At 35.1% G+C, this 16,515-nt stretch overlaps 1 long non-coding RNA gene across 1 annotated transcript; it reads left to right on the forward strand.

Moving 5' to 3' along the window:
* The first annotated feature begins 4,135 nt into the window (after nucleotides 1–4,135).
* Nucleotides 4,136–5,254, forward strand: LOC116168975. The gene is made up of 2 exons (XR_004144892.1): nucleotides 4,136–4,831; nucleotides 5,023–5,254. It is a non-coding gene; the product is annotated as an uncharacterized LOC116168975 (long non-coding RNA).
* Nucleotides 5,255–16,515: the final 11,261 nt, after the last annotated feature.

A 16,515-nucleotide genomic window follows, 5' to 3' on the forward strand; every position in this document is an offset into this window, starting at 1 on the left:
GAATCTGGCATAGAACGAAAACGTCTGCGTCGGAATAGATGTAACTAATATATTTTTTCTATCACTTGTGATAAATTTTGCTCTTCCTATTGTATATAAAGGTTCAGAACAATCATGAATGTTTCATGTGTCTAATCATTTTTTAAATGAGCTATTTTGATAAAATTTAATAGAAGTTGTTCAATTTTAAGGGTTGTGGTTAGAGCAGTGTTGTCAGTCTTCCGTTTTTACTTAAAATTGAACAATGACGTTATCATTTACTTTAGTTTCTTCTAGCAGTTAGCGTTTAGAGTGTGACGATTCTAAATATCTTAATCTATAGCAATACCAGTTTTGCCTGATCTTGTAATAATACTCTGCTTTGCCAAAATCTTGTATTTATTATATTGTAAGTTGAAATTTAAATGTGCCAAATTATTTATGTAACTTGTTGGTGCATATTTCATTATTTTTTAATTGGCATCTGTCTTCCATTTTATACAATTTTTGCTTCATTTTGTTCAATGTAATTTTTTCAAACAAAAATTTTGTTTATTGACGATGAATAATAGCAATAAATACAAAGTTAATGTCGTCTATACCTATAAGTTTGTTGATTTAAATAAAATTGAAAGCATATAATTGTATCTTTATTCATTGCGGTTTTGCCTACACATTCAATTGATGATCGATCATAATAAGTAGGTATATGAGTGACTTTTCAGCTGTGATTGAACAATTCATTAATTAATATTTGTTTTTGTAACACTTAATTTGTGATATGCCCACATTTTTGTGTCCTTGGGTCACAATTCATTCGTTATGTGATACAATTGTACCAACAACAAAAAAGTTTCTCGTATGACGAGTTGCTGCTCTGTGCGGATAATTAATGCGCGATTTTGTAGGCCCTGTTAAATCTACACTGATACCGGGTAAGGCAATATATACCCATAATTGGAAGTGCATATCATTCTAGTTTAAGACAGCGAAACAATTATAATGATATCCTTCCTAGAAACAGAAATATGATTGTGGAAATATAGAAAAACACGTATTTACAATCGTCGTTTTATCTTCAAAGACTTTAAACCTTAAAAGTAATTATCTCCAGTGTTACTAAAAATTAACAAACACCATAATTTAATTGCCTGTAGCATTGACCAGCTTTCATTAAAATTTCGTGGCTCTATGTTAAACGGATCTGGAGTAAAAAAAATAAATAGTGGAGCCGTGCGCACTCAACTCATTCCACTTCAAAATCGGTGTTCTATTTTTTGAACATTTATAATTCGTTTCTATTGGGCCTTCAATGCTTTGATTCTTCAGATCCAATAAAATGTTAGATTCTTCGGATTTCATCGTTTTTTTCGAATTCTTCCCATAGGTAGGGATCTCAATTATTAATTTACATCCATCAGATTCTTTCCATTATTTTGTCTCTTCGAATTCTTGCTTTTTGATTCTTTATACAGGTTTCATTTCAAATATTCAAAACGAACTACCCATTTCATTTCCAATTTTGATTTAAAAAAAAAACAAAAATTACCAAAACACGCCTATACATAATACAGCTGCCACGAAAAAAGGCCATTTCGGGTCGCGCAGATGAAGATGACGTCACGCGGTCGCGGTCGGCAATGATCCAGCGGCATAAGTGATAGAAAAAACGAAGGTATTTGTACTTATGTCATTTTTTTGTTAATGTAATATGTATAATACACATTTCTAAGATATAAATAAATAATCACTAAATTCCTTCCTCCTTCCTAAATGTATTATAATTGTTATGTACCTACTACGCCACTGAAATTTCCGAATTATTTGATAAAGGGCGAGTGCGCATTCGATCTTTCTCAGTGCCAGCTGTACTTAGATAGGTATTGGGAAAGAAGGTACCCGTTCCTTAGTTTTAGCATTAACCCCTTCATTTCCATTTACCCACACTTTAAACTTTTAAAGCAATATGGCGCCACCATCATTATAGAGGCCATAAAATTCATTTTACAAAAATACCTACAAAATTAAATTTGGAAAGTCTGGTTATGAGTTAATTTTAAAAAATCGAGAGACTGATCTAAATGGTCCTGTTCGTTTCATGCACTGCGCATGTCTGAAGCATTTTTCTGTCACTTTGTGTTTCAAAAAAATGTAAGAACCTAATGTTCAACTCTACTGAATTGTACGAAAGCGCCTAAGGGTCACAAAATTATAATCAAATTATTTTTTCCAATATATTGGAAAAAAATTGTGAGTATTGGGGAAACAATTCAATATATTGGAAAAAAATTTAATGTATTGGGAAAAAATTGAATATATTGCGAAAAAATTTAATATATTGGAAAAGAACATATATTATTGTCACAAACTCAACACTTATGACTTTCCCATTTACCATACATTCGCAATTCCCTGAATTTGAATATTTCGTACTTTTTTGCTGTTGCGGTTCATGCAATAATTGCGCGCTAACTTGAATGTGTGACTTTGTCAAACAGTCAGGAGTGCGAAAATCTGGCTTATATTTTGCACCTGTTTTAAACGTAGATACCGTTGTCCGATTATACACGATTTGAGACTGTCAACCTATAAATTAACAAACATCAATGAATTAATCGCCTACTAGATATGCCAAAAAAGCAAACCTATTCTTATTTGTAGACATGTAGATAGAAGATAATCAAGAGTATTGAAAGCTTCCCGTACTACGCGGTTACTATAAAAGCTATCCTTTACGCGATCCTATAGTGGTGTTTACTGTTTACACGACTTTAGTTTACCCTGAGATTCACTTTCACATATCCACGACTAAGGTGCCCTCTATCCGTGACCACTGAACATACATTTTGTATTGAAAGCATAGAGATAATAAGTAATAGCAGTCCATGTACTATGTATAAATGGTCTAAGATTTTGTTCTATTTCGGTGTCACAATGATGATTTTGTACAACTGTTTTCGGCCGAAAACAGTTGTACAAAGACAGTGATTATAGTCGTTTTTTTTTGGTAACTCATCTCTTAAGTTGGCAGTTACTAGTTAGTACAAGTAGGTACTTCGTTGGGTACTTCCATGTTTGAACTTCAAAATGTCAGTCTTACTACGCTGCGAACCTAAAACTTAACGGCATAAAAAGTGTTCCCAACATAAAACATGTTAGTTCTAATGTTCCCTATAGTTTCTGATAATGATTTTTTTTATTAAATTAAAGTACCGAAATAGAAAAAATAGTATGAAAAACGCGTGTTACAATGCTTTATTACAATGCTTCGCGTCACCACTCGTGCCACAATATAGTCGTATTACAATATGTCGCATTGTAACAGTTGTCTTTCAATTTCAATATACTATTCTGCTACCCAGTCAACACGTAACTCTCAGTTACATAACTGAAAGAGCTCTACTAAGTAACATTGATATGTTACAGTTGTAACTGAAATGATATGTAACTGAAAGGGCTCTAAAAGGTAACAAAGCTATGTAACAATTGTAACTGAAATGATATGTAACATAGAGGTTGGAATGTTCTATACCAAACACGTAATAATCACTTACATAACTGAAAGGGCTCTAGAAGGTAACAAAGTTATGTTACAATTGTAATCGAAATGATATGTAACATAGAAGTTGGAATGTTCTATACCAAACACGTAATTCTATTCTATTCTATCAGGGGAGCCTTTACAGGCAGCACTTAGGCTCATCAAAGGCCCATTGTGCTAACCCCCTCTCTAAACAACCAAAGCTTAGAGTCCGTTCCCTTCAATGAAGGATAAGACCCTGTTTAGCCTTAGTTTCCTCACCTCCCTCGGTTCCAAGTAACTGTCACCGAGGAGTTTATGTCTGTCCCTGATCAGAGCGTCACAGTAACAGACTACATGCTCGGTAGTTTCCTCTACCTCGCCACAAAACCTGCACGCACGTAATAATCACTTACATAACTAAAAGGGCTCTAGAAGGTAACAAAGTTATGTTACAATTGTAATCGAAATGATATGTAACATAGAAGTTGGAATGTTCTATACCAAACACGTAAAAATCACTTACACATAACTGAAAGGGCTCTAGAAGGTAACAAAGTTATGTTACAATTGTAATCGAAATGATATGTAACATAGAAGTTGGAATGTTCTATACCAAACACGTAATATAATCACTTACATAACTGAAAGGGCTCTAGAAGGTAACAAAGTTATGTTACAATTGTAACCGAAATGAGATGTAACATAGAAGTTGGAATGTTCTATACCAAACACGTAATAATCACTTATATAACTGACAGGGTTCTAGAAGGTATCAAAGTTATGTTACAATTGTAACCGAAATGATATGTAACATAGTGGTTGAAATTGGCCCAAACCGCTTGAAGCACTGTTAGGGTCTTAGGGAAGTCAAAGTCTCAAAGTGGCCATTCTAATGATGAGCTATAATGGCATATGAAGGTACATCAAGGTTGTTAATACAAAATTTTTTTTCTTATCCATAAAATAGGTACACCATCTTTTGCGCAGTCTCGTACTGTCGTGAGAGTCGTGAGACGCCATTTCTATCTCCTATGTGACACGCTGTTGATGAACGGAATTTTTGTGGTGTTTATCTACGGTTTTTTGTGAGAAGAGGTAAAAACTTGTTTCTTTTTGATGTTAAACCGTTATTTTCTAATACAATTAATTCATATTACCTATTTCGTTAGGTGAAGTATATCTGAAAAGAAGTACGCATATACCTCTAGTGAAAAGTAAAGGTTAACGGCTGCGGGACACATAACCTCAACAGTCAACCTCAAGCGAAAGATAAAGTTCTTTTTGACGCTATATTGAAATAAGTCGGTGTTGTTTTGGTTCAGTGTTTGTGTAAGTATAAATTTATATTCTACCTTTTTTTATTTGGGGATTAGCTGTTCCCTTCTTGGGAAAAGGAATCATTTTCCGTTCAAGCATTTGGAATTGATGAATAATATTTTAAGTAAGCAACACTATTTTTACATAATGAAAGCTGTTTTGGTGGAAACGCAGTTTGTCTTATAGAACTTTCTTTTATCCAGATGCCGTTCGGCAAACTTTCCCCGACACTAGCGAAAGTGCCATTGAATTGACGGTGGGTGAGTGGTTACACTTAAGCACGCTGAGACAGTCAAGAGAAAAACCTCTCCAAAATCAATAATTTTATTATATATTATTAATGAATATTTGAAATGTATCTATTGTGATAATATTCTACATTTTTAGGAATTGTTATTTTGTTTTATTTTATAAGAATATATCTTTATTTTTTCACTGCTGCATTTAGTTATTTTTACATTACTGTAGCCTTCGTTTGCGTTACATAAGGCTCTCATGTATACTAAGATATACATATTTGTTATGTAACTACCATATTTACTGTAACCTTCAGTTGCGTTACATACAACCCCCATGCAACGTAATGTTACATATATGTTACATATTTGCTTAAACCTTCAGTTGCATTACATATTACCCTAATGTAATGTATGTTTGTATATACGATACATAACTGGGTTATTTGTTGTAACATTCCGTTGTGTTACTTATTACGTTCATGTAACATATATATACATGTATGTTACATAGCGTGACGTATTCGTTAGGTTACACCGTTACATAACAGTGCTAGGCGTTTTGTGTTACTTGCATGTAACATTTAAGTTACTAGATACATAACGAACCACCTAGTTAACTATTATATTTATGAATCGGTTACGTTACAATGTTGACTGGGTTTTAAGCTATTTCGGAACTTTGGTTAGGGATTCTGAAGTGCTTTTGAATCTCTCAGTTGTAAAACTGATAGTGGCCCCGCACTACAACAAGACCCAATCTAATTTCTTTTCAGGCACTTGATCCCGATGCGTTAATTAATAAATAAGTTGTGAAATGGGAACGAGTTCATATTTTGATTAATAGAGTTGCCATTCCGGCGGTTCTTGTAAACTTTGAAACCCTCAAGCTTCGCCGTCAAACTTTAACGGAAGTACAATTTATTACTGGCGGTTGACCATTTTTATTGTGGAATTGTTGATTCTTGCGGGCATTGATCATCGTTACCGAAACGGCTCCCAATGGGTCACGTCTCACGTACGAGAACCCGAAAGTTTTCTTACGCCACGTGTTCATCCTCGAATTTGTTCACCGTAAATACTTAAACGGTTAGTTTGTGGTTGTAACGTGACTATTAACATATTGCACTTGCTACTAATTGAATGTTCGTTGTGCGCGTTAATTGGCCACCTACTCTAATTAAATATGAATGAGCAAATTGACCTTATTTATTACATACGGCGGTAAAGGGTAAGGTATACCTGCGGGGACATTAATTTTTTGTTTTGTCCAACAAAGTACGAGGAAGGTTCCATAAGGAACTGTCACAAGGACTCTATGCTTCGCATGCATGTTGGCAAACATTTCGAATTGGGGCTAGTTAAACAATCAAATTCATCCTAGCCCCCACTTAGCTACCCACTCTCCTCTTCCAGAAAACAGAAACCTGTCGTATTCACCAATGGCCCTTGTGTGGCAATGTACTCAACGTTACCCTTCAATACAAAATTTATTGTGTGTGTATAAATATATAAACAGCGGGTTTCTTTACATTTACTTACATAAGGAAGAGGAAGAGCCTTACAGGCCATAACGTTCGTCACTTTCGCGTATTGATTTCTCTTTTTGTTTTGTGCCATTACACCTATGACTTCACCGATTCTTTTTCCATAGCTCTAAATGTAATTTTGAATATACTTGTCTTGTGTAGCGTTATTTAGTTACCATTTCCTTCTCTTCCACCATACTATACAAACGTTTAGGTACTAATAGCATTGTAGTACCAAGTACGCCAAGGATTGAGCCTAGGATTGAGCCTAATATGAGTGCAGTTGAGTCGCAGTTCTAAAACATGAACATCCGTCTGTGTGGGAAAAAACTCAGAGCAGAGCCACCTACCTTTCAAGTCGAAACGATGAACGTTTAGCGGCACTTTTGAATTTGGATTCTAGTCGGCTCGATATGGGTGGCACGAATGACCTCCTACGTTGTGTAATCGGTTCTTGTCCCTACGTGTTGAGACATGAGACATAATCGGGAAAGGAATTAAATAAAAGACAGAACTTTTGTGCGTAAGAAATGACAAGAACAAATAAATATATTACGCACAAAAAAGACCATACCAGGGAAACCTTCTACGGGACAAAAACCCCGGCATAGGCCACACAATACATCAAATAAAAATACCTGCAGCAACCAAATGCAAGAGAAAGTACACATAAATAAAACCTGTCAAATTGTATGATAAACCTCAGATAATCGAATCCAATGCAATTAAACAAATTCATAAAAACGAAACACACGACACGTCTTCAATGCAGTGGAAAACATGATAAGTCAATGTAGTACAAAAACACATCAAAATCGATGTACAATCAATTGAGATAACACAACTCGTAAAATAATAAATTGCATGTACATAGGAAACATCAAAATGGTGTGGCTCTATTCCAGCCTTCATTAACATAATTTTATTTAACACGAAAAGTACATTTGGGAATGCCAATAGCAAGTATTCATGTGAAAATCGATTATTGCTCAAGCAGAACAAATTTGAAATAGTGGAAAAGTTAATGAAAGGGCCCCTACTCGCATTGCTAAGATGCTAAGAACTGGAATCCGCACGAGACGACACAGATACAGCGAAAGATCTATATTAGAAGAGAAGAACTATATTAGGCACTTCCCTCACCGAATAGTTACGATTCAATCGAAAAGAGCAACATCGCACAGATAATAATCAACTCCTCGTGAATACAGAAATAAATACTTAATAAAACAAAATAATGGAATAATCACCTGTACAGTAGTATAACAAACAATAAACATGATTCAGATAATTCAGAAAAATGAGATAATGACTAAATTTTAAATTCTGAGGCATGCATCAGTGAACAAATGCATAAACAAGTGGAAAATGCTCACGCGTAGTCTCTTAATTACTAGCAAACTGAACAATTAAACACACTGCTTTTAATTTACGTCTACTTGGCCTTTGGAATCTAAAAATTAAACAAATGCACTCGTAGTCAATGACAAATGATAAACCACAAAGGGAAGTCTGCTTTATTCTATGAAGTCGAGATACTCCTCTTCCTATGTGTCGCCTGATGACAAAGGGGTGTTTTTATAGGCCTCCTCAGGTCCGAGGCAAGTGGACACCCTAAATGTTAGAAGACAAACTCAGTTTATTGTAAATTTCTTTAAATATTTAGGCTAATGTCTACTTTTCTCGAGAAACTTGACAACATTTGAATATAATAACAAATTCACAGACCTCGCACCTCTTTCAATTATCGGAAGGGCTTGGAAACAAACACAATATTACATAATTATGTAATGAACAAGGTTTATTTCGACGTTAAAAAATAAGAGTGCATAAAAATGAAATACAAATAATTATAAATGATCGATATGGGAATCACTGGTGACACTACATTTGCAAAGCCTGTAAATGAAACTGCGTTCGCATTTAAAGTTTTGATCGTTGCGATGGAAACGTCTCGTCGATATGTATTATTGTCCATTTTTGAATGTCACCTCCGACGCTCCGTTCTCGAGTTTTAATAGATCTCAGTAATAGATGGTCCAATTGAAACGGGAGAAGTACCATTGGATGCGTGTTGACAAGACCCACGATATTGATTTTGTGGGTAGGCACCATTTCCAAGTCTCAATTAAAGCACCGGATTTAAATTTAGTACCATTTTTTCTAAGCAGGGATTTGACTTTCAAGTTTGACCGCTACCATCTACGCCAAATAACACGAGTACGTACATTACAAATACACAGTACGTACAACGCTGGATTTACGGACGTACATTTCATGTACACTTACGGTTCATGTACGTACATTTCACGTAGATGGTACGTTATTTTTGCACTACTTTGTACATGCTAGGTACGTACTCTATCGTACATACATTAGACGTACTGTTATGTATGTATAATGTACTTACTCTTGCTCTCGTGCATAGTACCGTACATACAGGGTGGTGACTTGCGTAACGCATCATAGGGATTTCAATGTAAAATTCATAACGTGCGATTATTGGCTCCCCAAATTATTTTAGAGCAAAAATGTATTAGCTTTTTGTAGAAACAAATTTTTTACGCCAATCAACGGTATTAGTTTTCTATTTTTTTCATATAAAGATGGAAAATTGAAAAAATAAAACCCGCATCTTTTTCAATAGCTAATCTGCGATGCCATGGAATTTTGTAAAACAAAAAGATATCCAGTTATCAATTAGCAACAGTTCGAAATGGATTTTATGATCGACTTGGTTACTGTCTTGCAGTTAATGGCGACTTATTCCAACGTTTATTGTAAAGTGTTATATTAGGAAACCGTTGGTCTTTCTTTATGTTGACTTCGCTGTTCTAAATATAATACTTTTTGACAGAATTTGATTTGTTTTATAGTAGACATTCCATGGCATGACTGATATTGGCATAGTTTTTGTATTATAAAATTCCATGGCATCACAGATTATTGAAAAAGACGGGGGTTTATTTTTCCAATTTTCCGTCTTTATTATGAAAAACATTGAAAACTAATACGGTTGATTGACGTAAAAATTGTGTTTCTACAAAAATCCTTAATATCTACCTTTTTGCTCTAAAATAATTTGGGGAGCCAATAATCGCATGTTATGAATTTTACATTGAAATCCCTATGATGCGTTACGCAAGTCACCACCCTGTATATAGTACGTGCAGAGTAGTGCTAATATAACGTATCATGCTCTACGGACTTTGTATGTATTTGCAATTTACGTACTTGTGTTATTTAGAAAGTAGCCGCGTGGTTTAGTCAATTATTAAATATTTGCCACAGTTTGACAGACGGACGGATTTCAATTTCTGTCTGCAGTAACGATTTCAGAATGTGATATAAGGGAAAACAAAATACTATATCTAACAGAACCGAAAAAAATATAGATTGCCATTTAAAATGCGATCGTAGCGAGACGTTTTATGACGGTTATGGATGTCTCCATTACATTGTAAAACTAATAGTTTCAAATTCTAACGATTGCGGTGAAATGGTTACTGGCCGCTACAGAGCGCAATATATCCCCAAAATAATGAACTTCAACAATATCACATTCACCCAATTCATAAATAAAAGACAAAATACAAAGTGATCTATTCTATTTGCCTTCAAATTGATGATTTATTTGACAATAAATGGAGTAGAGCACAAAATGTTATACTACCACTACCTTCAACTAATGAGTAGTGAGTCACGCGTACCGTCCAGCTACAGAAATTAGAAACCTAAAGTAAAGAAAGCCGGTGCGCATGTAATGATCACGTGCAAAATGATCAGTTGACCTAAATTGCCGACGTGCCATGTACTTACGTACCCACATAGCAGACCTATATACTTTGTATATATAACATGCACATTCCACGTGGGATTTTGTATCTCCATAGAATGTGGAAAAGTATGTCGCAAATGTCCGATGTATGTGCATGGGATATAAGTTTGGCAGACTTCACATAATACATAGTATATACGTTTTGGATGTCTTATGTATATGCATCAGACATGCTGCGTATATTGGTATACTGACAAGTGGATATTCCATGAATATTCCTGTAATATGCAAAGATGTTCAATAGGATATTCTATGTATGTTGTATACATTCAGAATGGATGGATGATACCTACATAAATAAATTCTATTCACTGAGTGAAGCTTTGTGTTTATTAAGTCTCCCAGTATACAATGGAAAATGTGCTTAAGAAATGATTGTTTTATTTAACACTGTAGTCTTGAGTCATCTTGATCGTGTTCTTATTCGGCACTATAAAAGCGCGAGTTCATAACAAATAGGTTGCTAACATACCTGCCATTCTTATCCTTATATTAATTCCCATCCAGTCTCACATCTCACTACCACATATTTGCAACGTTAGGTCATTCACACACGAAATAAAAATCATTACGTTCACTGTTCAAATTAGACAAACAAACTCATTAATAGCTTGCGGAATAACACTCCTGATTTTAGAAAAATGAACTGTATTTGCAATAGCACCTTACTATCTTCATCGCCGTAATTCACAGAAAATGAGACGCTAACGTTTGTAACGTCGGTAATACAGAAAACGCATGTATCAAATTCAAAACGTATATAGATACCATATAATCCCATGTATGTACATAGAAGATCCTCGTGAGGAGGTATAAGAGTTATACATAAAAGATATATACAATGTGTGTGCCTAAATATCCATATCACATCCAAAATGTATATTTATAGAATATCCATACTGGATATAAATATATATGTATCTATAGTGAATATACATAAGATGGACAGGATATTCCCTGTACATTATGGATTTAAAAGGTATAGGTATACATAAGATATCTAATGCTAAGTGGGTACTATGTGCGTTATAGAGTTACAATTTCTGATCGTACACAACTGTGTGTACATCAGACGTATATATTTCTAAAATTGACCAATAATGTACGTACAGCGGACAATTCGTGCTATATGGACTCCGATTATACATTATGGTGCGTTTCAAATGTGAACAACATGCCATATTATTGTGAAAACTACAAGAGTGATGATTATGTCGATTTATCGGCTCAAATTTCCATGATCATTCGAATTTCAGGTTAAACTCCCTTAGGTTGAAAAGTTGACGACAAGGACAAGTAGTTCATGTGATAATAATTGGATTATGCTTAGTTACGACTTTTCCTTTTTGATCTCTGAAATATTAAACCCCGTCCACTTCATGCAATTAATGCACTCGCGTTCATGAAGTTTCGATGCAGGGTTTAGTTACCGGCCTGCATTAAAATAGTTTGAATACCTATATGGCAACAGAAGTTTGCTAAGTTCTACTTGAATTTCCTTGTAAGTACATAGGGTTAGATCTTAAATAACACGCGGATTCGGTATATTATAGAAGCAGGTAGGTAACAAACTTTAAAACTTAGGAGCGACGTGAAAAGTTATTTTTCTCTGGCTTCAAATAATGCCAAGAGATGATTGTGTAGCGTGGCAACAAGGAAACAATTTGTAGGTAACTTCCTTTCCGTGTTTTTTATATTTTATCGCTCTTTACAGGTCGTACGTTTTTCAATAGCACTCGACGCATCGTGTAACCACTATATTTTGCTAGGGAGTCAATTTATTAGTTATCTTTTCAATGCCACAAAATATTGCTAATGAAAAGCACAAAATGAGCAACATTTTAAGAAATAACAATTGAGTTACTGCTTGATTACATAGCGCATAACATACGAGTAGAACACAATCAATGTAGGTAGTTCCAATGGTTACTGCAAGCATTTATTGTGTACCTACTTAATTAAATAGCTGTAATACTACTAAACAATGTTTAATTTATTAGCCTTTTTATTTCTTTCGATAAGTGGTCATTTTTTAAGACAGCATCTTTCAAAGTGTATGGCAAGGGATCGTCGACTTGGTAAGAGGATCAGTAAATTGAAATAAAAATACCTACGTTAAAAGCTACTAATATTTGGGGATCTAAAGATTAATTACCACAAGCGCTTGCTTTGCAACATAACCTTTTCAAAGGTGCATTATATAAAGTGAACACGCTTGGAACAACTTAAAAAAACTCAGCCTTGCTGAAGAAAAAATTTGCAGGTAATTTTTTCCAAATTTTATATACAGGGTGGCCATTTGAAAACGAAACAGAGCCTATTTTGAGGACCTCAAAACATTTACAAAAACATCCTTGGACCTGTCAATTTTTGATCCAAGGGGGAACCATTTTTTTGCTAGTTTCGCCCCGCTGAGGGCAAAGCCTTAGCGGGGGTGACAAGTGCCCCCAAAATTTTAAATCGAATAGGGGGTCGAGTGATACCTTATTTTGAAGGTATTTTTATGTAGATTATAACTCTTAAGATTTAAATCAGTTTTATTTTAAGTGCTCAAAACTAAAATCAATCAAGTAAATGTTGAAAATGTTGGCCTTCGACTTCCATACAATAATACAAGTTTTATTCAAACCTTTCCCGTACATTTTGCAAAACTTCTGGGGTGATTTGACGACATTCATCAATTATTCTTTGTCGCAAGTTCTCTAGCGATGTTGGCTGACTAGCATAAATTTTAGTTTTTAAATGTCCCCATAAAAAAGGTCTAACGGACTTCAGTCCGGGGAACGTGGAGGCCATTCAATAGCTCCTCTTCTTCCAATCCATTGTCCTGGAAACGTTTGGTCCAAATATTGACGAACCCTTGCAGCATAGTGGGGTGGCGCACCATCTTGCTGAAATACTAGACGATTTTCCAAGTACTCGTTGTTATTTTCTAGTATCTCCACTAATGCTGGATGAATCGTATTTTCTAATAACTCCAGGTACATCTCTCCTGTTAGATTGCCAGGTAAAAAGAAGGGGCCTACGATATGGTTACCAAAAATGCCAGCCCAAACATTAAATTTTTCGGGGCGTTGTGTATGCACCTCACGAAATAGTCTGGGATTTGAATCAAACCAATAGCGACAGTTGTGACGATTCACAGTACCGTTTAGGAAAAAGGAGCACTCGTCAGAAAAACATACATTAAACAGAAAGTGTTGATCATCTGGCATAGCCACCTACAGATATTAAAAAGAAAAAAAACAACAACAAAAAGTACGGTTCAGAATGTAGGAGAACAACATTTTTAGCTTCCTAGCATGTGCTAGGTAGCTATTGCGATAGCCGTTTTTTGAACATTTCAAAATTTCATCAAATGTCGACGTTTTAGACCATTTTAAGCAACTTTTAAAGAATAAAATTTTTTTCCGTCTGTATGTACGTACGTTTGTTGGCAATTTTCTGAGAAAACGGCTCGACGGATTTTGTTGAAATTTTGTATATATGTTTTAGGCATACCGAACAGAAAAATAACGGGCCGGATTTTTGAAAAAAAATTTTGGAGCGCCGTAACGGCATCGAACTTTTTTTTTCAAATAGCAACCTAAAATTTTTATTCTATTATTTGGAAGACCTTATTTTTTGTTTAAGCTAGGAAGCTGTTCTGCCAAGAATTTGGCACTTGGTTTGTATTTATTGTTGTATTAATTTTTGTTATTTAACTAATTCACTTACAAGAATTTTTTTTCATAAGAAAATTTTGACACATTTTTGTAACTTTTATTAGCGCCTGTATCGGCTAGGCAAATTAGTAGCGATTTAAAACTTAAGGGTTATAATCCACATAACAATACCTTCAAAATAAGGTATCACTCGACCCCTCATTCGATTTAAAATTTTGGGGGCGGTCGTCACCCCTGCTAGGACTGTGCCCTTAGAGGGTAGAAACTAGCAAAAAAATGGTTCCCCCTTGAATCAAAAATTGACGGGTCCGAGGATTTTTTCGTAAAGTTTTGAGGTTCCCAAAATAGGCTCTGTTTCGTTTTCAAATGGCCACCCTGTATAATATGGGTAAAGTGTCATGTATACCATTTTGCAGATATACTACGGGTTTAAAAGAGACGCCGATCGGAGCAATTCCGTTGGTTCCGTTTTGGACTTAATATAAATAGCGAACTGTGCTGCGAGTGTGAGATAGATGTTGCGTCTATGCAAGTGTACATCTCGTTCACTCGTTTTCAATGGTTGCAAAAGCAGAATAAGTTTAAAAACTGAATAGTTAGCGGTCAAGTGAACGCGATAAGCCATTTAATTTTGAAACGTGCAGGTTCTTTTGCTTTGTTTAATGCATAATCCGGGACGTGAAAATTAATCGGTTAACAAATGGCGTGTTAATTTACGAGAGAGAACCATTGCTTAATAGCCGAGGTTTTTTTCTGAGATGAAATACGGAAAATAGAGTGATTTACGCGAATTCCATTTACCAAGGTAAACGCTAAATATTTCCGCCTTCGTCTATTATTTATTTAAAATTATCTATATCGAATTCCAACGAAAGAAGAAAACGAATTATGTTGTTACCATAGCAACGATATAACAAAAGGAAATTAAAGAATGTTTTGCATCAACGGATGGTTATTGGCAAAGAGCGGAATTAAAAGCGTTAACATAACCGGGGTAAAATAAATTTGTGGTTTCCGACCGCCCAGATCTTTGACTTGGCGAAGACTATCATCATTATGAGTATCAATGGTCGTCTATTTGATCTAGGACGAGTAGTATTTTCTTCCACTGTCAACACTGTTGTAGTTTGTCCGTATCTCTAGAAGGAGTTGTAAATGTCAAAGAACGGTGACTTTGCCTAGGATATAATGTATTCCATCAAGCAAGAATCCCTGGATATCTAGGTACAGCGTTTTCAAATAATTCGGACTAGAGTATTGTACATTTATTTGTATATTTAACATAATTATGGCCAAAGTTAATATGATATAGAGCTGAGTTACATGTAAACGTTGATCACCTAGGCTAGGAATATTGCTGTGTACAATGGAAAACAGTCGCTGACAGCTTCAAAAACTTCACTCATTTTCTATTACACTTCCACTTGATGACACGAACTGACTTTGCTGAATTTGATGATTAAATCTTGTAGCTTTTCGGACAGTGAACCACTTTTACTGTTAACGAAAAGAAAGGCCTTGCTGTACAATAAACTGCTTGGTCGACACACGCACTCGGACTATTATTTTTCCGCATGCGGATAAAGTGCTTAAAACTTCTCCCGAATTAGATTATTTTATTTGATGGCCTTGTACTACAATAAATCAACTAACTTTCTTCTATAAACAGACTTTCTGCCTGCTGTCTCAAGTGCTGGCATACAGCATCAGGGTAAAGCACCAAATATGAGTTTGAGAATGTTCTGCAGGCGTATTTCGTTCTCGCTAAACTGTTTTTCTTAACTTCGGCACACCTATCAAGGTTTGAGCGCAATTTCTAACTTAACTCTCCCCGCATGAAATTGAGAAGATACGGGGGTATCAAAAAGTGTATAAATCAATTTAACCAAACCAAAATAAATGCTGGTTGAATGTCATTAAATGGCAAAATAAAAATAGCGTAACATTTCATCAGATAAAAATTCTGTCAAAAGTGTTGGCGCGCGCGCACCGATCGTAAATTTATTCCAAGGTTACCCACATGCATATGTAACGGACGTATCCGGAATTATACTTAAATTGAATTGGAACTGGTCCTTAAACTGGTACCATAAATTAAGACTAGACTTGAACTTGGAACTTGAATGTGAAACTAAAAATTAAAACCCTAAAAGAAAATTAAAGGTAACGCTCTTCGATGATAACCTTAAAATGTACATACATTTTTAAATAAAACGGCTAATTATAGATTTATTTATTAAGGATCCTCAGATCCTTTACAGTTTTGTATTGTCGTCCGTCCGACCGTGTGCGCTCTAACTCTTTTTAAAAGTGTCCGATTGTGTTGAAATTTGGTGTACGGGTACGTTGGACATTAAGGACGGACGCTATTTTCAGGAAGCTGGTTCAACAGGAACAAAAGTTATAGGACTTCGAGTGAATTGGGAAC

The sequence above is a fragment of the Photinus pyralis genome, unplaced genomic scaffold (assembly GCF_008802855.1).
Source record: "Photinus pyralis isolate 1611_PpyrPB1 unplaced genomic scaffold, Ppyr1.3 Ppyr1.4_LG4, whole genome shotgun sequence".
Taxonomy (NCBI): Eukaryota; Metazoa; Arthropoda; class Insecta; order Coleoptera; family Lampyridae; genus Photinus; species Photinus pyralis.